General features: G+C 46.8%; 1 protein-coding gene across 1 annotated transcript in view; it reads left to right on the top strand.

Annotated features, from left to right (window-relative positions):
- The window catches only part of tmtc2b (transmembrane O-mannosyltransferase targeting cadherins 2b), a 316,193-nt gene that overhangs the window by 199,253 nt on the left and 89,711 nt on the right, over nucleotides 1-27,229 (top strand).

Genomic DNA, 27,229 nt, shown 5'->3' with positions numbered 1-27,229 from the left:
TACACACTATTACACTATTACACTATTACACACTATTTACACTAGTACACTATTAACACTATTACACTATTACACCACTATTACACTATACACTATTACACTATTACACACTATTACACTATTACACACTATTACACTATTACACAACTATTACACTATTACACACTATTACACTATTACACTATTACACACTATTACACACTATTACACTATTACACTATTACACACTATTACACTATTACACTATAATACAATTATTCACTATTACACTATTTACACTATTACACTATTACACACTATTACACTATTAGACACTATTACACTATTACACACTATTACACTATTACACTATTACACACTATTACACTTACACTATTACACACTATTACACTATTACACTATTACACACTATTACACTATTACACACTATTACACTATTACACTATTACACACTATTACACTATTACACACTATTACACTATTACACTATTACACACTATTACACACTATTACTAACACACTATTACACTATTACACACTATTACACTATTACACTATTACACACTATTACACTATTACACCGAGTACAATGGCACAATCCGCAAGTCTCTACGACAAACGGTTAAAGAGATACACTGAGGGGTGTGGCCTAAGGGGGCGTGGTCTAAGGATCGGGGAGTGGTCAACATTGACCAATGAAAGGTGGTCAACATCGACCAATGGCACAATCCCCAAGTCTCTACGACAAACGGTTCAAGAGTTACACTGAGGGGGTGTGGCATAAGGGGGCGTGGTCTAAGGATCGGGGGAGTGGTCAACATCGACCAATGAAAGGTGGTCAACAGGGGGAGTGGTCAACATCGACCAATGAAAGGTGGTCAACATCGACCAATGGCACAATCCGCAAGTCTCTACGACAAACGGTTCAAGAATACACTGAGGGGGTGTGGCCTAAGGGGGCGTGGTCTAAGGATCGGGGGAGTGGTCAACATCGACCAATGAAAGGTGGTCAACATGGACCAATGAAAAATGAAAGAGGATATCCCTACTGAGTACAATGACACAACCCACAAGACAGAGGGCGCTGTCCAGCAATTCAGTAGTGCAACACAGTGATGGCCAATGATGGGTTAAGTGGATGATGTCATTGGCAGGTCAGCTCAGCCATGAGCCCTGAGCCTCACAGCTGTTAAGCCTGAACCAATCAGCCATGAGCACAATGACTTGCATATTCTGAAATTTCTTTACATGACTGCATTGTCACGTTGATTAAAAGAAAACTATAAGAGATGAAGCGTTGAGACTCGCACAAGAGCACTACAACGAGTAGGCGAAGGGTTGTGCGCGAGATTGTGGCATTCGTGCGATATTGTGGCACTCCTTCGGCGATCGGAACAGAAGGCTAAAAAAAATGATTTCTAGAGGGCGATTGCATGGCGGTCAATGGGGAGGAGAACCTTCAAACAAATGGTCGTCAGTTGAGATAGAAATGTCCAATTCCATTTATTTTTCTTTTGTGAGCGGGATGACAGCCGTGTCATCGTTTTGATGTTGTTTTATTTCTACGTCCAAAATTGAGATCACACTCGCAATTCACCCAAGGTAGGGGGAAAAAGATTATTTCAGCTGCTACACTCTAAATGCAATGCATTCCCAATGGGACCGAAATTTACCGTTTAAAGTCGATTCGTAGCCAGACGGTGCGGTGAACTTTTACGGGTTCGAAGACCGCAGTTGCCATAGGCAAGCCGCTCGTTTTATACCTTTCACGTGTATGGTGCGCGAACGCTTACGTGTGCAAAGTGTTTGAAACTCTAAATTGCACTGTATTTCCGGAATTTTACCGTTTAAAGTCTATTCGTAGCCAGACGGTGCGGTGAAACTTTACGAGTTCGAATAGCACATCGAGTTGGAGCAAGCGGTCGTTTTGATACCTTTCACGTGTATGGGGCGCGAACGCTCTGGCACGAGTGTGTTGTCAAAATCGGTGGACTAAAGAATAATAATAAAAAGAGTATGGATATGTATAGTGTGGGTTGCAACCTGGCTTCGCCAGGTCAACCACACTAATAATAACTTAATTGTATATAGCGCCTTTCATAAAACCCAAGGTCACTTTACATAGGGCAATAACAGACAATAGACAAACATGGTACTGGTAGACAGACACACAACATTAATTGTATATATTCCATACTGTATATCTGTATATATCCATTATCTAATCCTACTAGTTATACTGTACCACTGGCCAGTATGGCTTACTTCCATAGTGTATTTATAACTATCACTGTACATAATAATACTGTAACACTGTACATGCATCAGATTCGCATATTTACTCAGTAGTACTCATTTATAAATATTCCAGTTTAATCACTTGTACATTTTCACTCTGGTTTGATGCCAACTTGTTTTTGTTGTACTGTACTTGTACTGCACGATCACAATACTTTTGAATCTAATCGAATGATTAGCATTCGGCTCTGTAAATATTATCACTACTATACTGTATATTAGCATCAGGCAAATACCGCAATAAGTTCCGGGGATTTACTTTTCATATATCCTGTCAACGTGGGTGACCCTTAACTCCACAAGTTGCAAGATTTCCCATTGATTTGCGTGTTTATGTTCCGTAAGCCTCAGGTTGGTGTGGCCCTTGTGTTTTGTTCGCATTTCTGTTAATCACCCAGTGTTCATGGTCTGGTGGACCCAAAACATTATTGGGATTTTAAAACCATAACAATTCATGTAAAAATGTATAGATAATTGATGTTAGCTTTATCTCAATTACAAGCAATCCAGACAGCATATATGGTTAACGTTGCCATTTCCCTCTGCTAGATCACATTTATCAATACAAGTGCTATTCATTTTATAAAAACAAAAAATGTGATAAAAAATTCAACAACAACAAAAAGCATCCATTATAATCAAGACATGAATGGAATAAATCATGTTTATGTAGAAAGTGAAATTTTTTGTTAAATCTTTACCATGTTTTCACTACAATTTCCACTTTTTCGCCCATGTATGTAATTTAAATGTGTAATGGGTACGCAGTGTGTACTCAATGAAAATGTGTTCTTTTGAAATTTAGCCAGAGCCAATGAGTCTTGGGTTACATTTCTTTTATAAAAATCACTTGTAGCTACTATTTCTCTTTCAGTAACATTGAAAACACCATACAAGGATTAATCAGGGCCAGAGTGAGAGCACTAATCTCCCCGACACAGCACAGCACATTGCCTCCCTTTTCACCTACATCCCCCACCCCCATATGGACCAGAAGCCCCCCCCCCCCCTCCCCTCCTCTGGATGGACGAGAAGGAGGTGTGTCTCTCGCTGAGCCCCTCGGCTGATGACGGTCTATAGACTGTGGCCATGGCTGATTGCCTGGCTGATGAGGGCATTAATGTGCTCTCATTATGGCAGTGGGAATAGGAGACCCTCTGTGACCTTTAAACTGGGGTCATTTAGTTTTGGCATGAATTTCTGTGCCGGTGGTGTGTTAGGTGCGTGCGGTTCCCTCCGAAAGGGTGATTCTTCAGACCTCAAATGGGAGAGAGAGGCGGGGGGGGGGGGGGGGGGGTGGGAGTGACAGTGCCAAGTAGTAAAATCTGAGAGAGAGTGAGAGTGAGAGAGAGAGAGAGAGAGAGAGAGAGAGAGATGAGGGAGAGAGAGATAGAGAGATGGGAGAGAGATGGGAGAGAGAGAGAGAGAGAGAGAGAGAGAGAGAGAGAGAGAGAGAGAGGGAGATGGAGAGAGAGAGAGAGAGAGGGAGATGGAGAGAGAGAGAGAGAGAGAGAGAGAGAGAGAGAGGAGAGGGAGGAGAGGGAGAGAGAGTGAGAGTTTTGGGGGTAAGTGAGTCTCTGTTGGTACGGTGATTATGGTTAATAAAGGCTGACCGGCAAGAGCGTGAGCTGGCCTGCTGTTAAGACGCCTCGCTTGTGGATTTTCCGCAGTCTTATCATCACACAAGGTTACATGCATCTCCAGACCAGTTCATATGGAGTACGATGATCACAGCCAGGGATGGAGATGAAGAGGTTTGTTCTCGTCCAGTTCACATGATGATGCTGGGAGTTGTGTTGATATCCTCTCTCTCTCTCGAACTCCTCTATCTCTCTCTATCTCCTCTATCTCTCTGTGTTTGAATGCTTCACATTTAATAAATGTGCTGTTTTATCTCAGAGCAGATTCCTGCTCATCACTGGCCCATTTCCAGCGGTCTCCTGGATGCCCCTCTCCTCCTTTGTACTTCTCTCTCTCTCTCTCTCTCTCTCTCTCTCTCTCTCTCTCTCTCTCTCTCTCTCTCTCTCTCTCTCTCTCTCTCTCTCTCTCTCTCTCTCTCTCTCTCTCTCTCTCTCTCTCTCTCTCTCTCTCTCTCTTGTTATGATGGGGTTCACGCAGGTTAAACGCTTTGATCGGCTGCTCTCGCTAGGGGCATGCAACCACCGAGGGGCTTTGGAACCTCTTGACCTATCCCGCCCCCCAGTCTGTGGTCAAGCTGTGTCGGCCCGGCAGGGACCACATGGCTCTGGCTCACCAACTGTCTCTGTTTACGAGGGTGATGTATATAGTGGGGTGATGGTATCACGGCGTGGTATTTGGTGTAGATGTTCAGCAGGGTTCACACAGGACCTGAGTTGTCTCACTCTGTTTATCTTCCCGTGGCCTCTACACCCAGAGTATGAGGGAAGGGCGATATGACCGACGTATCATATCACAATTACAACATCATATGACGTGCTTTCATGTCTTTATCTTGCGTTTTCTTTAAAGGTACTATAGATTACATTTTTATGTGGGGTAATCTTCTTTTTAATCTTATTTTAGAAAGGTGCATAATAAAAGTATTGCCTTTCCCCCCAAAATATGATTGATTAATGCATTTATCATTTCAAATTTTGATCGCACTGAGCTACACCATACCACCCCTGACCTACACCCTACATACTGTACCACCCCTGACCTACACCATACCTACCAGCCCTGACCTACACCCTACATACCACCCCTGACCTACACCCTACATACTGTACCACCCCTGACCAACACCCTACCTACCACCCCTGACCTACACCATACCACCCCTGACCAACACCCTACCTACCACCCCTGACCTACACCCTACCTACCACCCCTGACCTACACCCTACCACCCCTGACCAAGACCCTACCTACCACCCCTGACCTACACCCTACATACTGTACCACCCCTGACCTACACCATACCTACCAGCCCTGACCTACACCCTATCTACCAGCCCTGACCAACACCCTACCTACCAGCCCTGACCAACACCATACATACCAGCCCTGACCAACACCCTACCTACCAGCCCTGACCAACACCCTACCTACCAGCCCTGACCAACACCCTACCTACCAGCCCTGACCAACACCCTACATACCACCCCTGACCAACACCCTACCTACCACCCATGACCTACACCCTACCTACCAGCCCTGACCTACACCCTACCACCCCTGACCAACACCCTACCTACCACCCCTGACCTACACCCTACCACCCCTGACCTACACCCTACCACTCCTGACCTACACCCTACCACCCCTGGCCTACACCCTACCACCCCTGGCCTACACCCTACCTACCAGCCCTGACCTACACCCTACCACCCCTGACCACCCTACCTACCAGCCCTGACCTACACCCTACCACCCCTGACCAACACCCTACCTACCACCCCTGACCTACACCCTACCACCCCTGACCTACACCCTACCACCCCTGACCTACACCCTACCTACCACCCCTGACCTACACCCTACCACCCCTGACCTACACCCTACCACCCCTGACCTACACCCTACCTACCACCCCTGACCTACACCCTACCACCCCTGACCTACACCCTACCACCCCTGACCTACACCCTACCTACCACCCCTGACCTACAACCTACCACCCCTGACCAACACCATACCTACCACCCCTGACCTACACCCTACCACCCCTGACCTACACCCTACCTACCAGCCCTGACCTACACCCTACCACCCCTGACCACCCTACCTACCAGCCCTGACCTACACCCTACCACCCCTGACCAACACCCTACCTACCACCCCTGACCTACACCCTACCACCCCTGACCTACACCCTACCTACCACCCCTGACCTACACCCTACCACCCCTGACCTACACCCTACCACCCCTGACCTACACCCTACCTACCACCCCTGACCTACAACCTACCACCCCTGACCAACACCATACCTACCACCCCTGACCTACACCCTACCACCCCTGACCAACACCCTACCTACCACCCATGACCTACACCCTACCACCCCTGACCAACACCCTACCTACCACCCCTGACCTACACCCTACCACCCCTGACCTACACCCTACCACCCCTGACCTACACCCTACATACCACCCCTGACCTACACCCTACCTACCACCCCTGACCTACACCCTACCTACCACCCCTGACCAACACCCTACCACCCCTGACCTACACCCTACCACCCCTGACCTACACCCTACCACCCCTGACCTACACCCTACCTACCACCCCTGACCTACACCCTACCACCCCTGACCTACACCCTACCACCCCTGACCTACACCCTACCTACCACCCCTGGTGTGTGTGCTCATTCTCACTTCCATACAAGGCTATCAGTGTAGAAGCAGGTTCTTGGTGAAAGTCACAGACAGACAATAGATCTCTGTAACAAGGCAGACAAGGTGACTGATGAGACCCGCCACCTCTTCTCACCTCTGTTTCCTCTCTTAAGGGGTCTTGGAAGACCTGCCACACCTTAAACCAGGCATGAGATCGCTGTCAGAGCTAGTTAAATGTGACATCTGATAGATTACTCGCCAAACGCTCCTGAAATGTGGTGCACTGTCTGTATCAGGCAATTATGTGGAAATAATTTAGAAAGGTGCATGATAAAAGTATTGCATTTCTCCCAAAATATGATTGATTAATGCATTTATCATTTCAAATTTTGATCGCACTGACCTACACCATACCACCCCTGACCTACACCCTACATAGTCTACCACCCCTGACCTACACCCTACCACCCCTGACCAACACCCTACCTACCACCCCTGACCAACACCCTACCTACCACCCCTAACCTACACCCTACCTACCACCCATGACCTACACCCTACCACCCCTGACCTACACCCTACCACCCCTGACCAACACCCTACCTACCACCCCTGACCAACACCCTACCTACCACCCCTGACCTACACCCTACCACCCCTGACCAACACCCTACCTACCACCCCTGACCAACACCCTACCTACCACCCCTGACCTACACCCTACCACCCCTGACCAACACCCTACCTACCACCCCTAACCTACACCCTACCTACCACCCCTGACCAACACCCTACCTACCACCCCTGACCTACACCCTACCACCCCTGACCAACACCCTACCTACCACCCCTGACCAACACCCTACCTACCACCCCTGACCTACACCCTACCACCCCTGACCAACACCCTACCTACCACCCCTGACCAACACCCTACCTACCAGCCCTGACCTACACCATACCACCCCTGACCTACACCCTACCACCCCTGACCAACACCCTATCTACCACCCCTAACATACACCCTACCACCCCTGACCAGCACCCTACCTACCACCCATGACCTACACCCTACCACCCCTGATCAACACCCTACCACCCCTGACCAACACCCTACCTACCACCCCTGACCAACACCCTACCTACCAGCCCTGACCTACACCATACCACCCCTGACCTACACCCTACCACCCCTGACCAACAGCCTACCTACCACCCCTAACATACACCCTACCACCCCTGACCAGCACCCTACCTACCACCCATGACCTACACCCTACCACCCCTGATCAACACCCTACCACCCCTGACATACACCCTACATACTCTACCACCCCTGACCAACACCATACCTACCACCCCTAACCTACACCCTACCACCCCTGACCAACACCCTACCTACCACCCATGACCTACACCCTACCACCCCTGGCCTACACCCTACCACCCCTGATCTACACCATACATACTCTACCACACCTGACCAACACCATACCTACCACCCCTAACCTACACCATACCACCCCTGACCAACACCCTACCTACCACCCCTGACCTACACCCTACCACCCCTGACCTACACCCTACCACTCCTGACCTACACCCTACCACCCCTGGCCTACACCCTACCACCCCTGGCCTACACCCTACCTACCAGCCCTGACCTACACCCTACCACCCCTGACCACCCTACCTACCAGCCCTGACCTACACCCTACCACCCCTGACCAACACCCTACCTACCACCCCTGACCTACACCCTACCACCCCTGACCTACACCCTACCACCCCTGACCTACACCCTACCTACCACCCCTGACCTACACCCTACCACCCCTGACCTACACCCTACCACCCCTGACCTACACCCTACCACCCCTGACCTACACCCTACCTACCACCCCTGACCTACACCCTACCACCCCTGACCTACACCCTACCACCCCTGACCTACACCCTACCTACCACCCCTGACCTACAACCTACCACCCCTGACCAACACCATACCTACCACCCCTGACCTACACCCTACCACCCCTGACCTACACCCTACCTACCAGCCCTGACCTACACCCTACCACCCCTGACCACCCTACCTACCAGCCCTGACCTACACCCTACCACCCCTGACCAACACCCTACCTACCACCCCTGACCTACACCCTACCACCCCTGACCTACACCCTACCTACCACCCCTGACCTACACCCTACCACCCCTGACCTACACCCTACCACCCCTGACCTACACCCTACCTACCACCCCTGACCTACAACCTACCACCCCTGACCAACACCATACCTACCACCCCTGACCTACACCCTACCACCCCTGACCAACACCCTACCTACCACCCATGACCTACACCCTACCACCCCTGACCAACACCCTACCTACCACCCCTGACCTACACCCTACCACCCCTGACCTACACCCTACCACCCCTGACCTACACCCTACATACCACCCCTGACCTACACCCCACACCTGACCAACACCATACCTACCACCCCTAACCTACACCATACCACCCCTGACCAACACCCTACCTACCACCCCTGACCTACACCCTACCACCCCTGACCAACACCCTACCTACCACCCCTGACCTACACCCTACCACCCCTGACCTACACCCTACCACCCCTGACCTACACCCTACCTACCACCCCTGGTGTGTGTGCTCATTCTCACTTCCATACAAGGCTATCAGTGTAGAAGCAGGTTCTTGGTGAAAGTCACCGACAGACAATAGATCTCTGTAACAAGGCAGACAAGGTGACTGATGAGACCCGCCACCTCTTCTCACCTCTGTTTCCTCTCTTAAGGGGTCTTGGAAGACCTGCCACACCTTAAACCAGGCATGAGATCGCTGTCAGAGCTAGTTAAATGTGACATCTGATAGATTACTCGCCAAACGCTCCTGAAATGTGGTGCACTGTCTGTATCAGGCAATTATGTGGAAATAATTTAGAAAGGTGCATGATAAAAGTATTGCATTTCCCCCAAAATATGATTGATTAATGCATTTATCATTTCAAATTTTGATCGCACTGACCTACACCATACCACCCCTGACCTACACCCTACATAGTCTACCACCCCTGACCTACACCCTACCACCCCTGACCAACACCCTACCTACCACCCCTGACCAACACCCTACCTACCACCCCTAACCTACACCCTACCTACCACCCATGACCTACACCCTACCACCCCTGACCTACACCCTACCACCCCTGACCAACACCCTACCTACCACCCCTGACCAACACCCTACCTACCACCCCTGACCTACACCCTACCACCCCTGACCAACACCCTACCTACCACCCCTGACCAACACCCTACCTACCACCCCTGACCTACACCCTACCACCCCTGACCAACACCCTACCTACCACCCCTAACCTACACCCTACCTACCACCCCTGACCAACACCCTACCTACCACCCCTGACCTACACCCTACCACCCCTGACCAACACCCTACCTACCACCCCTGACCAACACCCTACCTACCACCCCTGACCTACACCCTACCACCCCTGACCAACACCCTACCTACCACCCCTGACCAACACCCTACCTACCAGCCCTGACCTACACCATACCACCCCTGACCTACACCCTACCACCCCTGACCAACACCCTACCTACCACCCCTAACCTACACCCTACCACCCCTGACCAGCACCCTACCTACCACCCATGACCTACACCCTACCACCCCTGATCAACACCCTACCACCCCTGACATACACCCTACATACTCTACCACCCCTGACCAACACCATACCTACCACCCCTAACCTACACCCTACCACCCCTGACCAACACCCTACCTACCACCCATGACCTACACCCTACCACCCCTGGCCTACACCCTACCACCCCTGATCTACACCATACATACTCTACCACACCTGACCAACACCATACCTACCACCCCTAACCTACACCATACCACCCCTGACCAACACCCTACCTACCACCCCTGACCTACACCCTACCACCCCTGACCAACACCCTACCTACCACCCCTGACCTACACCCTACCACCCCTGACCTACACCCTACCACCCCTGACCTACACCCTACCTACCACCCCTGGTGTGTGTGCTCATTCTCACTTCCATACAAGGCTATCAGTGTAGAAGCAGGTTCTTGGTGAAAGTCACCGACAGACAATAGATCTCTGTAACAAGGCAGACAAGGTGACTGATGAGACCCGCCACCTCTTCTCACCTCTGTTTCCTCTCTTAATGGTTCTTGGAAGACCTGCCACACCTTAAACCAGGCATGAGATCGCTGTCAGAGCTAGTTAAATGTGACATCTGATAGATTACTCGCCAAACGCTCCTGAAATGTGGTGCACTGTCTGTATCAGGCAATTATGTGGAAATGCACGCTTGCAAAAAACATGTGAAGGGAGAGAAACAGCAGTACATTTTCCAAACAAATTAATTATATTTTGGCCGTCCTGGACGCTGCCCACTTTATTTTGTGTCGCTTAATCAATAGCGCGGCGCCTCTCCTTTGCAGATGCAAGCCCCTCGGCTCCCGCGCTCGAAACACAAACAGCCTTTTCAGATTGGATTTTCCCCCCAGCGTTCATATCCTTCCTACAAGTACTGAGAGGAGAAACGAAGTAGCAGACAGACGTTGCCAATTGGAGATTCAGTAATTGGCCTGTTTCGCTTCATCTCCAAGGATATCTTCTTCACATGCCTGCCTCATAAAGGCTAAATTGTTTCAGTTCTCGACTGATTGAGGCTGCAACACAGAGAGAGAGAGAGAGAGAGAGAGAGAGAGAGAGAGAGAGAGAGAGAGAGAGAGAGAGAGAGAGAGAGAGAGAGAGAGAGAGAGAGAGAGAGAATGCTAAACTGGACAGAGACAAAGTCGGACTGGCAGGCTCTCTGTGTAATAGAGCTCTGGCACCGGGGGGGACCCTCTCTTCTTGCCCGTAATTGAACTTACATTTAAAAAAAGAAATTGCAAGGCGGGACATTTTTTACCGCAAGCGGAGGATGCTTGTTTTATTGTTTACTCATAATGGTGGCGGGTCTCCTCTCCTCTAGTCCACCCTCCAGGACATTATTCCGAAAAGCTGACAAACACACTTCCCCACTCGCTTGTGTCCTCTCGCCTTCACATATATGTATCCTCCGTCGCGAGAGTCGAGAGCGGTTGGTATAAACGGTGTCCGTGCTGAAGAGGGCTGGGTTTCTATACAGGCTTCGTTCCGTGCTCCTCTAAAACCGCTCAAAGGCACTGGCCTAAGAGAGGGATATCAGCATTTAAGCGTAGCGCACATGTAAATGAAACACCACCCCCAATGGTACATATGGATGTGGTTAGGAGGGGGCTGACTGTATAGTTGGTCTGGGGAGAGTCAGGATGACATACTTGTTTGTCGCTCGGCCAGGTATGTTCGGGCACAGGGCCAAACAGCCTTCAGCAACATGGAGGCAGAAAGGACTACCACACACACACCTCTCTCTCCCTGCTGGAGGGTGGTCTCATCTCAACCAGAGGACAGGGAGAGAGAGGGAGTGGTGGAGGTAAAAGCGGTCGTGTGCCGGACCGAACCGAGCAGAGCTCCCCAGTGCAAGGCAGTGTGGTGTGGCATGGCATGGCGCGGCATAGTGTAGCGTAGCGCGGGAGAGGCCTGGCACCGTGTGTCCTGTCCAAATACGGAGGTGTGGGGTGCGCCAGAGTGCCTTAACTAAACAGAGGTGGCGTCCTAAGCCCCTTTGTGAGAGCCCGGAGGCCGGCGGGGGAGCGCCGCCACGCCAAGTGTCATAAATCCCGGGCGGATCTCTCCTTAGCGGCAGGCCTCGCCCGTATTAACACTGCAGAGTCGACCCCTCTGGCGAAGCACCGGGTAGAAAATGCGGCTCTGGAGCCCACGTCGTTTTATTTACAGTTTCTCCTGATCTGCTTAGACAGAGAAGTGGCAAGGTCACAGCACTTTCCGTCCGCGTCTATAATCATGTTAGCGATGGATTTAGTGCGTGTAAACCCTGGTGGGATTTGTGCAGAGTCTCAAGGAGGGCGTCCCGAGGAGTTCAGGCGGAGTTCAGACTGACTGCTTTTGGGATGTAATGGCAGGTTTGATCACGGGGTGGGGGGGGGGGGGTATAACTCCGTGGCCGCTGGGATTCCTCAGAGATTAATATCTGTTGAAAAGCATGAGCGTTCTCTTTACCCCCGGCCTCCTCTTTTATGTGCTTGTCATAATTCGACCCAAAAAAGCTGTTCTTCCTCAGCACTACTTCATCCGAGAACCATATTTGCGTGGTTCTCGGGTGTACGCACACGTCCCTCCAAGAACGCTTGCAAAAGTCGATTGACTTAGCGCTTGTCCAGAGCGCTCTCCCCTTAATACCTAGTTAGATTACGGCTTTTCGGAACGGACACCGCAGGCATTGTTATCGTTCCACGGTTCACTATGGCCTCAAACCATATACGACCCTGGATCTACAGTATACTGTGTATAACACCTGACTGCAAGACAGCCTACCGTCCGAGAGGCCCGGCATCTCATATAAAGCTCCTTAAAGTGATGTATGACGGGCCTCCTCTCCTGAAGGCGTAACTAGGGGGTCATCTTTTGAAGTATTAAGCCGTGTAGTAGCGCGTATTTCATGCACACAGCGCGCTGGGCGGTGACAGGGTGATGACACGACGGAGCCTAATCCCTTTTATCCATCTGTTTTAGCCTGATTGCTCTGGGATTCGCCAGCGAGGTGGGTTCAAAAGAGAAACCTCACGCCTGTTGCCGCCTGTGACGTTTCTCTTTGGAACCCACCCCGCTGGCGAATCCCACAGCAATCAGACTAAAACACACAGGCCGCATTCCTTGCGTGTCACTCCGCACTAATAACAGTGATACACGGCCATGTTGTTAACCTCTGAACCGGCAGGAAGTGGACCTTAAATTTTATTCATGAGCTTAAACGCTTGCTAACCTGTGCCCCCCCCCCCCCCCCCCCCCCCACGTTGTCTAAACACAGGTTGTTACAGATTGACCCACGTGCCTCCCATTCTGTCCTTTGAGTCAAACTGACCGACTTTTCCTGAATCAATCACAGATGCTTCGTAGTACGACGCCTCAGGTCCTCCTCATTTGGAGCCACAGAATCTGTGAGGACCTGCACTGGCGAGGCCTGCTTCCTTTGTGTCGATTCTCCTGACACGGGCTGCCCGTATACCAACAGCGCAGTTCTCCTAAATATGTTATGCTGAGTAACATTCTTATCGATGTGTTTTCCTGACAGAGCCCTAATCTTTTATATTAAGTAGCCTTGCCCAGGTCTCCTCATTTCACCTCAGCGGTTGAATGGGGGAAGCGGTGGGTTCCAGATTAAGAAGATTAATAATAGGTCACTGGCTGCAATAGTGTTAATCATTCATTCTCGGCTGGCTGTGTGTTCTTAAAAGATTACAGCAAAATTTGACAGCATCAAAGACAAATCTTTTCTAATTCTGTGTTTAGGTCGAAGCAAAGTGCTCCTTTGTGTAGCTCGAGAGATTTCACCTCTGTCATTGGACTGCTTTATTGTTCCATACTATTGTCCAGCCTCCCCTCTTCACCCAGTGTGTTCTACCTGTTTCCTGGATCTCCATAGGGAGCTGACCCCTAACCCTTTTGACAGCTGCTCTCAAATTAGAGGAACACTTGGATGTGGATTGAACTGGTGACCTTTTTGTTGCCAAGCAACTAAATCACCTCTCTTAGAGCGGTGGCACATCCACATTTTTATGGAGTAATACTGTGCTGTTCTGGCTTATCTGCCCTCTACCCGGCCTAGAGTTCTGACAGATATGACCTTCCGCAACGTTTTTTGAGTGGCTGTGAGTCTTGTGTACTGTGTAAAATGGTAACATATCATTATGGAGCTGAATATTGGTATGTAATATCTAGGGATCCACCTGATCAAATTGTGTACATACTATTTTTGTACTACATACTGAAACAATGTTAGCCCACAATTCTGTGCTGTGTCATTGTCACATGTTACAAGTAATGTTACCCAAACAAACATGGTCAAAAAACTAAAAACACACAACACAACACACAACGGCAGCTACAGTAGCCATAGAAATAATCATCAGTTGTTCACATTGGCCCAACTTTGTGCTCATCAGACCGATACCGTTATATGAAAAAAATCACCAATATGGTCAAACCGATATGGTCACTGATACATTGAGCATCCCTAGTAATATTAATAAATATGCTGATGCAACCTACTTTAAAAACCTTTGTTTCGCTATAACCATATGAGTGGCCTGTGTGCAGCAGTGCTACTCCTCCATCCAGGGCAGAATTATAAAAGCTGAATATTTTTTTTTTTATTGAAATGTGAACATGTGATTACCATAGTCACATGATCTGTAATCATTATCACCTGTCGGTACGGATGGATGGTCTTTTTATAGAACTGCACCTGCTGTTCAATTAAGTGACGAGAAGTGAAGAACTCAAGGAAGCCACGATACGTGATCAACTTTAACACTAGCACAGCCATGGAGAAAATGACACTAATTCCCGCCGGGAACGGGTCAGATGACCCGATAGCCTTTAGAATGGAGATGGGTTGGAGAGAAGGGACGGAGGGTCAATGAGGGAGGGAGGGAGGGAGAAGGAGAGGGAGGGATGGAGAGGAAGTGAGAATGAGGGAGATGGAGATATAGAGAGAGGGAAATAGAGGGAGAGAGAGAGAGAGGGAGGGAGAAGGAGAGAGGGAGGGATAGAGGGGGAGGAAGGGAGAGAAAGAGAGGGGGGAGAGAAAGGAAGAGAGAGAAAGGGAGGGAGAGAGTGAAAGGGAGGGAGGGTCAAGGAGGGAGGGAGGTGGCCGCTCAACAGAAATAGCTGAAATAACGTTCTAATTCCATTTTCCTGAAGTCATTTTGAAATTTCAGAAACCGTGCCAGATAAAACGGGTACTTTTAGGAAAAGTCATTGAGTGACAGAGCTGGAGCTCGACCGAGTGACGAGGATACATTTATTGAAAATGCCTAGGGGTCATGTGACCCCTTGTCGGCTGTGCTAGTGTTAACATCAATTAAATATGTTATACAGCTTACATCAGCTATGTTTTATACAGCTTACATCAATGAAAAAGTCGATCTGAACATTCCAGGGCCCTCATTCATCAACGTGTGCGTAGAATATGTTCTATTTCCACACGTAAGCACAGAATGTAGAATCAGTGTACGCACAGGAAAATCGGGATTCACCACACGTGCGTACGCAGGTTCTACGCACACCTGTCATGATGAATATGACTTTGATCCTACGTTTGAGCTCGTGCACTGTTTTAAGTATTTGCATACCAGAACCGCCCCGATTAACCATATACGGTAATGGGATACCCCCATGAAATGTGGAAAAATGGACTAAGCCGAGGGAAGCGTGTTATGAGAACGGTGATGTCGGATATGATATCTATTAACCATTGCTGCCTGGGCAGCGCAAACACTAATAAAGACCGCGCTGGAATATGACTGCCTTTTCCCGTGTTGTTTGATTAATACCCAGGGATTAAAGTTCTCCTCAATTTTATTCCAAATCGCGATGGATCTCCCGTCAATTTTCTACCTGCTGCATATGATTTCTAGAGGCATACTACAATCTATTTTGATGTCAGTATTGGGTAGCCTATATAAACAATAATACGAGAGCATATACAAGAACAATGAATCTCACTGCATGTATGATGTAGCCTGCCTTTCAATACATGAACTTGAATTCCATCATGTTTGTGTGCGGGACTCACAAGGCTGTTGTCACAATGGGTGGTACCGGTACAGTAATAACAGTCCACACAATATCACGATGGACCATGCCATAGCCTATGTTCTATTAGGACATGATCTGTGATGACAAATGTTCTAGAATGTTTGATTAAGATATCATACTCTGACAGCATGCCTATGATCAACATAAACGCGAACTTGAATCCCATCATATACATAGTCTGTCCACTATCTGGTGTCATTGCAATGCGTTTTCTATTCTTTCTTATACAGTAAAAAGGGGGAAGAACACTATATCGTGGGTGTTCATATGACTTGTATTCTGCGTACAGCTTCGAAATTCCACTTGTTTCGTTTAACGTAAAGCCTTTTAAATATAATCAAAACGTTCCCGTGTTTCTGCGGTCTGTGCGCAAAATAATAACGAGTTGAGCTTTATGATTTATGATGAATTGAAAATGGGGGACCCTGATGTAAACATGACGAAAGTCTTTCTCTGGTCTGCATCCCCTTAACAATTGTATGTACTGAGCTGTACTGTACTGTACCCATTCTGCAATCTGTTAATAAACTTTTCAATCAATCAATCAAGCTACGCGGAGCGCAGTCAGTCAGTAGCCTACACCCCGTATATTCCGATAACGCTATATAAACCATGCTGCATTCATTCTGAGAGAAAGATCTATTATTCCAAATGCTATTTATAGGGTTTTGACCATAATTACACTACTGTTGCTATTTTACAATGAACTATAATGAATTACGGTTCATACAGAACATGCCAGTGTTATTATGCACAGAAGCTCATTTCCTTGTTGTAATAATATATTCTACCACTGGGCGTCAGCTAAGTGTGGTCCGAGCTGTGCGTACACATAAGCACTAAGTCAAGTTCAAGTTGAAATTGATGAATCCCACTCTTTGCTTAGAAATGATCGTACGCACAGGGTAAGCACAAATCTGTGCGTAAGTCAGGTTGATGAATGAGGGCCCAGGCGTTTTCTGAATGATTGTTACCTTGACTTTTTAAAAGGCACATACTGTACGTTACATGTTCACTCCGTCTTTCTTTTTTGTCATTCTTTCCTGCTCTGGCTTTCGCCTCCCTGCCATTTAATGAGGCCACATGGGAGAATATGTCTCACATAGTGGGATGTGGTGGGAACCTGTTCCCTGTGGGTTCTATGTCAGGGGAACAGAAGCAATACTTGAACGAGGCCAAAATATATATATCTAAAATATGTCTGATGGTAAGGGATGCCCCGATCACGTTTTTTGCCACCGATACCGATCACCGATCGTCTATCGTCTAAAATATATATATTATATAATCATACTTGTAGTTGTATTATCTGCGAGACATCGCCACCATGCAACAAGTCAAAATGCTCGCTATCTGCAAACAGCTCCACTGTCTGTGTGTACTCGAGTAGCCTCCAGCTACAGCCAGGATTCTCCGGCGCTGCAGCTGGACCCTATTTGTATACTCTGCTTTGGTCAAATCACATTCAGCATGCCTTCATGCGATGCAAGCCAGGGGCTCGAATATGCATCGAATCAATGTTATAAGACATTGATATCAGGAGCTATCTGTAGCTACTGCTAGCCGCCTAGATAACGTTAAGACAACGCCTCAGTGAACTATTTAGTTTACTGGGACATTTCATATAGAGCTAACGTGAGCTAACATTGGCTACCGAGCTAACGGAGGTATCATGCACTCGACTATTGCTGGAGCATTTGTTTATCAGCAGCTATCAGTAGCTAGCCAGCTAGATAACGTTAGACAATGCATCATGTATTAAACTAAAAGTGAATAGTTGACTGGGTCATTTATTTTAAACTAGGGATGCACCGATATGAAAATTGGCCGCCGATACCGATACCGATTGTTCAACTAACACTATCGGCCGATACCGATACCGATATTTGTATATTTGTATATAAGTATTTGTAATACATTTTTTATTTAATTTTTTTTTAATGAAACTACTGTATATTTGTATGTGTATGTTTGTATTTGTAGGCCTCTTTACTTACTTAAAAAAAGGAAACATCAAGAAATATGTTTATGGTATCACTATCTCTCTCCCAGTATCGTCTTGCGGCCTGCAGAGGGATACTATTTTCTCAACCAGAGCTTTCAACCAATGCAATGGAACCATTCTGGCGGCCTGCAGCGGGATACCATTCTCTCAACCAGAGCTTTCAACCAATGCAATGGAACCATTTTGATTGACAGTCGATTCGGCCAATTACGCCACACCGCTAGCACCCACCTCCTGCTGTCCTTACCACCAATCAGCAAGCGTTTATTCATTTTCAACTTTCGGGCATGCCGCCATTGTTCTGTTTGCGAGAGCAGAACACACTTAACGTAGCTACGTTAGCTGCCCGGCCCGCCGACCGGCGCTCCACAGCATGACCAAATGAGACAATGATTTTACTGCAACAAATGTTATAATAAAACAAAGCCTTTCTATACATTTGTCTGGTTGAAAACTTTATTAACAGATTGCAGAATGTGTAGTTGGGTACGGAATGAGCAACGGAATGGAACCGAGCTATGAACGGACTAACAGAGTAATGCCTTGTTTACTGCTATCTTCGGGTAAATAATATGCTTGTTATTGAACGTGTAACACTAACTATATAACGTTAATGCCACAAAACGAATGTTTGTGTCATTTTAACAGCAGATACTTTCTTAAATGCCATCTTCCCGAGAGAGGGTGTTGACGGGGAGTTGTGTTATTAATAGCATTGAACAGCTAACCGAAAGCTAGCGTTAACTATTGTTAAAGGTTTAGCCATAACGTTACCTTGGCTAAAGTTGGGGCTATTCATAATGCAGCAATAATGGCTGCAGACCTGCAAGCAAAGTACAGCAAGTTGGCAAAGGAGTATTCCAACGCAAATCACATTTTCACCAGTAACGTTAGTCTTGCATCTCCCGGTAGCTAATGAACGGACTCGGAGTAATGCCTTGCTGCTATGGGTAATAATAATATGCTGATGTTATTGTCCGTGTAACACTAACTATATAACGTTAATGCCACAAAACGAATGCCTTGTTAATCATAAGTAGTTACTTTGATGCAGTAGCTTGTGTGTGTGTGTGGGGGACGGCGGGCGTTGTGCAGGTAGGTCGCGAGTGAACTTTTTTTTTTGTCTTTTGACGCTACACAAATTGATGGGTATTTATCGGCGACTGCTATCGGCACATTTGAGCTTATCGGCCGATAGGCCGATAGCAGTCAACAAGGCACTTATCGGCCGATACCGATACCCGACCGATATATCGGTGCACCCCTAGTTTAAACAGTAACGTTAGCTAGGTAGCTAACGTTAGCTCACGGAGGTTTCATGCACTAGAGCAGACTATTGCCGGAGGCAATAGGAGCCTCTGTGTTGACACGGGTGCGGGAGGGGCAGGGGAGGAGGAGGAGGGGCCGTGTGCTGCAGCTCTGTGTGCTTGAGAGAGAAGTCAGCGAGTGAGATCTCCGCTAAGAATGGGATCATGTTTTTCGATCGGTTTTCACAATCGGCGAAAATAAAGCATTATCGGAATTCACCGATCTCATATTTATACTGAATTTCAGCCGATACCGATCGCTGGCCGATCGATCGGTGCATCCCTAGATGGTATCTCAGGCTCCTTCTCCGTGTCGACGCCCTCTCGTAGATTGCAAGTTGTGATCCTGGCAGAAGGGTTGGACAGGGAGGCTGCCTGGTAATTGAAGGGTTGGTGGTTCGATCCCCAGTAGCCTACCGTCAGTGCCAATACCACGGAAGTGCCCCTGAGCAAGGGCACCTTACATGAAATGCTCCAACCTGCTCCAAGGACAGGTGTTGAAAATCAGCTAAGATACTGTGATACAACGCAATGGGCGTTTGCTACTAGTTGCTAGAGTGGTAAGCTAATATTAGTTATTGTGATTTCTTTCTGATTTGGGTTTTTTACTCCACATAGCAGAATGTCTTTGTTCAGTTCGAAATAAAAGCCCTCTGGCAAACACTGTCACATTTATTTATTCATGATTTATGCCTCTCACATTTTATACCCACAAAAATAACTAGAAACTGTAATTGACTGTACAAAAAACAAACTTAATGTGGAATAAACCGATGCTTTGTAAATCCTACACTGTAACGTGAAGCCAAGCAAGTCAGCCTTGCATCATACATAGGGCTGCAACTAATGACTAATTTGGTAGTTGACTAATCTGCCGATTATTTTTTCGATTATCGAAACAAAAAAAAATTATATATATTTTTTTCTTTTTTTTTTTTTTTTTTTTATAATTACCTATCTTTGTGAAAGTGGCTTCTCAGCTCTGGTCCAGCTGAAGACAGAGCAGAGGAACAGATTGGACATTGAGCATGACCTCAGAGTTGCTTGTCTACCATCACCCCAGACTTTGAGACTCTTGTCAGGACCAAACAACAACATCATAACATGATGATCCCATAGCAAATTAAAATAATGACTCATGAAACATTTGAATTTGGATCTTTAAGCCACTTTAAATGAAAATGTATTTGAAGAACAATACAGCAATCACTCATAACAAGATAAATAAATTAAATAATACAAATTAAAGTGGAAGTGTACTTTAAATAACTTTTGTTTGCTGTGTGTGAGGAGTCCGTGTGTGTGTGTATGTGTGTGTGTCTTACTCTGATCGCTGTGTGAGTGAGAGGAGTGTGTGTACTGTGTAATTTGTGTGTGTGTCTTACTCTGATCGCTGTGTGAGTGAGAGGTGTGTACTGTGTAATTTGTGTATGTGTGTGTGTCTTACTCTGATCGCTGTGTGTGAGTGAGAGGAGTGTGAATGTGTGTGTGTCTTACTCTGATCGCTGTGTGTGAGAGAGAGGAGTGTGAATGTGTGTGTCTTACTCTGATCGCTGTGTGTGAGTGAGAGGAGTGTGTATGTGTGTGTGTCTTACTCTGATCGCTGTGTGTGAGTGAGAGGAGTGTGTATGTGTGTGTCTTACTCTGATCGCTGTGTGTGAGTGAGAGGAGTGCGTGTGTAATGTATTGTGTGTCTAGTCTGATCATCATCTCCTGCAGGGGAACAATGTTTTCAATGTCCAAAATTTGCTATGGGATCATCATGTTATGATGATGTTGTCTGGAACCCTGAGAAGCCACTCTCACAAAGATAGGTAGTGCACAAAAAAGATTTTTTTTTTTTTTTTTTTTTTTTAATGACTAATCGACGCAACAATTTCTCGTCGAGGATTTTTAATAATCGACGTCGTCGATTATGTCGACTAATCGTTGCAGCCCTAATCATACAGTATATTGAACACAGTGTAGGAATGGGTGAGGGACTCTCTTTGTAAAGATTATGAACGTCTACTAGTTTTTTTGACTCAACTTGGTTGAATAATTATTTTGTGAATCATCAAGTTTCAAGTTTGTTCAAGTTTGCTTTTATTTGTCATGTATAAAGTACATTACAGTGTAATGCTTGGTTCTGTATGCGCGCCTGAGAATGTGCTTCAAACAGTAAACAAAGTAAGTAAAAGAGGAATAAGTCCCAGATTCAGATTACTTTATTCACCATATTGTATATACAAATGGAACGTGATTCGACATTACAGTGCATGATTTATTTTTTTCACAAATAGGAATAACATATTAATAAATAAATAAGTGCAAAACAGGACAACACAGTGAGACAACAATAAGACAGTAAAAGTGCAGTGTTTGGGGGCATGGATACAGTGCAGCACAGTTCAAGTCCAGGGGTCCAGCCCTAGCAGCTCGCCATAGAGGGGGGGGGGGGGACACACACCTGACTTGTTTACCAGGCGAGCTGCTGAGGGGAAGAAACTGAGTCTGGCGGGACTTTAATGTCTTGGGCAGCCTGCCGTGGGGGAGCATGATGAAGAGGCTGTGACCCGGGTGGGCGGGGTCTGCCATGATCTTCCTCGCCCTCCTCAAGGCCCTGGTGGAATGTAGGGACTCGAGGGAGGGAAGGGGGCAGCCGGTCACCCTCTCCGCCGAGCGTATCACCCGCTGCAGCTTGGCCTTGTCCCTGACTGTGGCTGCAGGGAACCAGGTGATGATGGAGAGGGTGAGGATGGACTGGATGATGGCGGTGTAAAACTAGACCATCATAGTCCTCGGCAGCCTGAACTTCCTCAGCTGACATAGGAAGAACATCCTCTTCCGGGCCTTTTTGTTGAGAGCGATGGTGTTCAGCTCCCATTTCAGGTCCCGGGAGAGTGTCATGCAGAGGAAGCTATACAATACTATACTATACAATATACAATGTACAATATACAAACTAAAGTACACCTAAGTACAATGAAGTAGAAATGCAGACAATGGGGCGCGGCCGGGTAGTGCAGCGGACTAAGCGTCTGTCTACCACCACAGGGACATTGGGATTGAATCCAGCTGTGGTGCTTCCGGGTTGGCCGACCGTCCATACTAACACAATTGGCAGTGTTAGAGGGTGGGTCCTGGTCGTTGTAAACAGCGACTCCTACAGTTCGGTCGGGGCGCCTGCAGAGCAAGGGAAGGATCTAGGAGAGGTAGTGTGACCTTCCACACGTTACACTCTCCCAGTGAGAGTCTGCACTGCCAGGTGAAAAGAAGCGGTGGGGGGTAGAGTGCGCAACCACCAGGAAGGGGATTGGGAATTGACATAACGACTAACATTGGGATTCTCGAAGACACTCTGACGTCACGAGGCCGCCGCCATCTTGGTATTGGGGGAAACAAACGGATTCTACTGATCAAATGTATGCGTTGAGCTCCGTTTTTATTACATATTTTATCACATTCTTGTTCATTTCATAACCTTTTCATATAATTTGTTTTGAAAATATTAGAGGCCAACATGGTATTTCACTATTTCGAACGCCTTTCTGGTGATTCTAAAAGTGCACGTCCCCCCCCCCCCCCCAAGCCATAGACATGCACTTGACAGAAAGTTAAACAGACAGGAAGTTGACTTCGAGAATGGGAGAAAAACGGAAAAAAGAAGGAGGAAAAAGATAATAATAAAAAAAAGAAATGCAGACAATGAGGTACAAAATGCAGACAATAAAAAAAATATAAAAAAAGACAAGATGCAAAATGAGTGTTAAGGCGAGAGTTTGTTTAAAGTTGCATTATGGAAGCCGGTAGCGTGCTGTGTCCTACACGTGTAGTTCTATCTGTCGTGCAGCTCTGCATCAGCGATGGCCGTTGTTAGCAGGAGATGAGAGAGATGACCTTTGCCCCCCGACAGCTGGGTGTCCCGGGAGGCCCAGTGCCTCTCCGCACCCAATCAATCTGCAAATGACAAAATGGCGAGAGGGGCGATCAATAGTCCCCCCCGGAGCAGCAGCAATTTGAAGTATATGATCACAGATGCGACGGCCAGGTCCCTCAGGCACACAGGGAGAGACGTACGTCCGGCAGCCAGTGTCTAGTCACTAAATCTCGAGTCCGAGTTGAGTCTCGAGTCCCCAGTGTTCGAGTCTGAGTCCAAGTCCGAGTCACCAAAGAAGAGCCCGAGTCTGAGTCGAGTCCCCATTACCCTAGTCTGAGTCCGAGTCCAAGTCATCAAGGTTGAGTCCACTGCACTCTGGCAGCTGACATACAAATATACATTAAACATAAATTTTATCTTTGTGACACAATAGCCAAACAAATGCACTAGCCATCAATATCTTATGCCAAATGATTAGGGCAAACAAATATATATACTGTATATATATTTTTGTTGTTAATATCAATTAACAAGTACGAGTCCTCGCCTGCACCTTCAGAGTCCAAATGCAGTCAATGTTCGAGTCCAAGTCCGAGTCATCAGTGTTCAAATCCAAGTCGAGTCACAAGTCCTGAAAATCAGTCCAGGGCCCTCATTCATCAATAGTGTGCGTAGAACATTTCTATTTCCACACGTAAGCACGGAATGTAGAACTAGTGTACGCACAGGGAAGTCGGGATTCATCACACGGTGCGTAAGCAGGCTCTATGCTCCTCCGTGTTGATGAATACCACTTTGTTCTACCGTCAATGCTCGTGCATGATTATCCATATATGGTCATGAAAATGAGGAAACACCCCCCATGGGATGTGAAATAATGGACTGACCCGAGCGGGACTCTGAGAAACTCCACGGAGAATTCACTGCTGTCGAACCAAGAAGACACTATCGCGTATTATGGGATAAATAAAAGGCGGATTTGTAAACGGTGATGTCAGATATCAACGGCTCCCTAAGACCATTGCTGCAATTCTGCCTGGACAGCTCAAAATACTAATAAAGACCGTTCGTTGACCACTGTTTGGCGTTGGTTGTGTGTCATTATAACCGTGCTGTAATATGAATGCCTTTATTAGTTGTGTTCGATTGGCTATATGATTCTTAGAGGCATCTATTTTGTTGTCGGCTAATAAAGACCGCGCTGGAATATGACTGCCTTTTCCCGTGTTGTTTGATTAATACCCAGGGGCAGGGATTAAAGTTCTCCTCAATTCTATTCCAAATCGCGATGGATCTTCCGTCAATTTTCTACCTGCTGCATATGATTTCTAGAGGCATACTACAATCTATTTTGATGTCAGTATTGGGTAGCCTATATAAACAATATAATACGAGAGCATATACAAGAACAATGAATCTCACTGCATGTATGATAGCCTGCCTTTCAATACATGAACTTGAATTCCATCATGTTTGTGTGCGGGACTCACAAGGCTGTTGTCACAATGGGTGGTACCGGTGTACAGTAATAATAACAGTCCACACAATATCACGATCCATGCCATAGCCTATGTTCTATTAGGACATGATCTGTGACGACAAATGTTCTAGAATGTTTGATTAAGATATCATACTCTGACAGCATGCCTATGAGCAACAAAAACGCGAACTTGAATCCCATCATATAGTCTGTCCACTATCTGCATGGTGTCATTGCAATGCGTTTTCTATTATTTCTTATACAGTAAAAAGGGGGAAGAACACTATATTCATATGACTTATTCTGCTTACAGCTTCGAAATTCCACTTGTTTCGTTTAACGTAAAGCCTTTTAAATATAATCAAAACGTTCCCGTGTTTCGGCGGTCTGTGCGCAAAATAATAACGAGTTGAGCTTTATGATTTATGATGAATTGAAAATGGGGGACCCTGATGTAAACAAGACGAAAGTTGGTCTGCATCCCCAATTAACAATTGTATGTACTGAGCTGTACTGTACTGTACCCATTCTGCAATCTGTTAATAAACTTTTCAATCAATCAATCAATCAAGCTACGCGGAGCGCAGTCAGTCAGTAGCCTACACCCCGTATATTCCGATAACGCTATATAAACCATGCTGCATTCATTCTGAGAGAAAGATCTATTATTCCAAATGCTATTTATAGGGTTTTGACCATAATTACACTACTGTTGCTATTTTACAATGAACTATAATGAACTACGGTTCGTACAGAACATGCCAGTGTTATTATGCACAGAAGCTCATTTCCTTGTTGTAATAATATATTCTACCACTGGGCGCTAGGTACGCCAGGTCTGAACTGTGCGTAGATGTAAGCACGAAGTCAAGTTCAAGTTGAAGTTGATGAATCCCACTCTTTGCTTAGAAATGATCGTACGCACAGGGTAAGCACAGATCTGTGCGTAGAACACGTTGATGAATGAGGGCCCAGGACTCGAGTACTACAACACTGCCGGCAGCGGTGGGAGAAAGGAAGTCTGGTGCCTTTGCGTTTCCATTTAAAGGGGACATATTTCTTTCTGGGTCGTCTTACCCCGAAACTGCGATCGTTACCAAAAGCATGTTTTAGGTCCGGTAAAATATGACACTGTGATCGGTACAAAAATATGTTTTAGGTTCGGTAAAATAGAGATAGAATGGACCTTACTTTAGCCAGAAGGTACTCTAAAAAGAATAATCCCAGTGATCCAGTTGCGATAGAAATTACTAGTATATATGTGTATACGGGAAACAATAGGTTTGAGGCGATAAAATCTCAGAGCGATTGCTCTGTCCTGATTCCCTCTGAGGGGGAGGTGTTCTTGCAGACACTCCCCACACTAAAGTGCCCCCCCCCACTAAACTATCCTAGTTCAAAAGGTAGGCGATACTGCCACCTGGCAGGATTCGATCGTCATTGCAATTTTAACGTAGGCAGCGGTGCAAGGGAGATACAGGGAGGTTTGCGCGAGTGTTTAGAATGGGAATCAAAGGAAACATATCAAAGGATAAAAACCCGAGTATAGTCGGGTTTGGCGCTCAACGGTTGGCGACGAAACCCCAGTAAAGTCGGGTTTGGCGCAGAACGAGTTAAATTACTCACATTTCAACTAAGACCTATCAAAGGAACGTACGCCCGGCAGTGTCCATGTGTAGCCTATACTCCAGTCATGTCATCGCGATAATTTCTTCAAGTGAAACAGTGTTTTTTTTCTACTGTCTTCTTCGCTAAGTCAGTAATTGACAAGAATCTTTTGATCGTTTTCAGCAATACAAATTATCTGTATGATATGTTTTGCCATATCTAGCGGTTCAGTGTGTGGGTGTGAGATCACTGTTACCCTGGATATGGATGGCCGCCGCAGGGCACGGGTGGATGTTGCTCTGCATGTATTAGCTGGCACCGCCGTGGAGAGGAAGTCATAAAGGGTTTTAGCAGGAGTTGGGTTTTCCAAAAAAAACACAGTAAGAAAGACCAGTTAATCTTAAAAGTGTTATAGTCCATCGGGGAATAAAGTCCAGTATTTTTCTTTTTTTCTCTTCAGTGCACTCCGGCAAAGTGTAAAAGCTTCAGACACACTATAAATACATCATAAGCATTGCCATACGGGGTTCGAGAAAGTGTTTAATATC

The sequence above is a fragment of the Notolepis coatsorum genome (genome assembly GCF_963971535.1).
Source record: "Notolepis coatsorum genome assembly, chromosome: 18".
Lineage (NCBI taxonomy): Eukaryota > Metazoa > Chordata > Actinopteri > Aulopiformes > Paralepididae > Notolepis > Notolepis coatsorum.
This window is presented reverse-complemented; position numbering and strand designations above follow the sequence as displayed.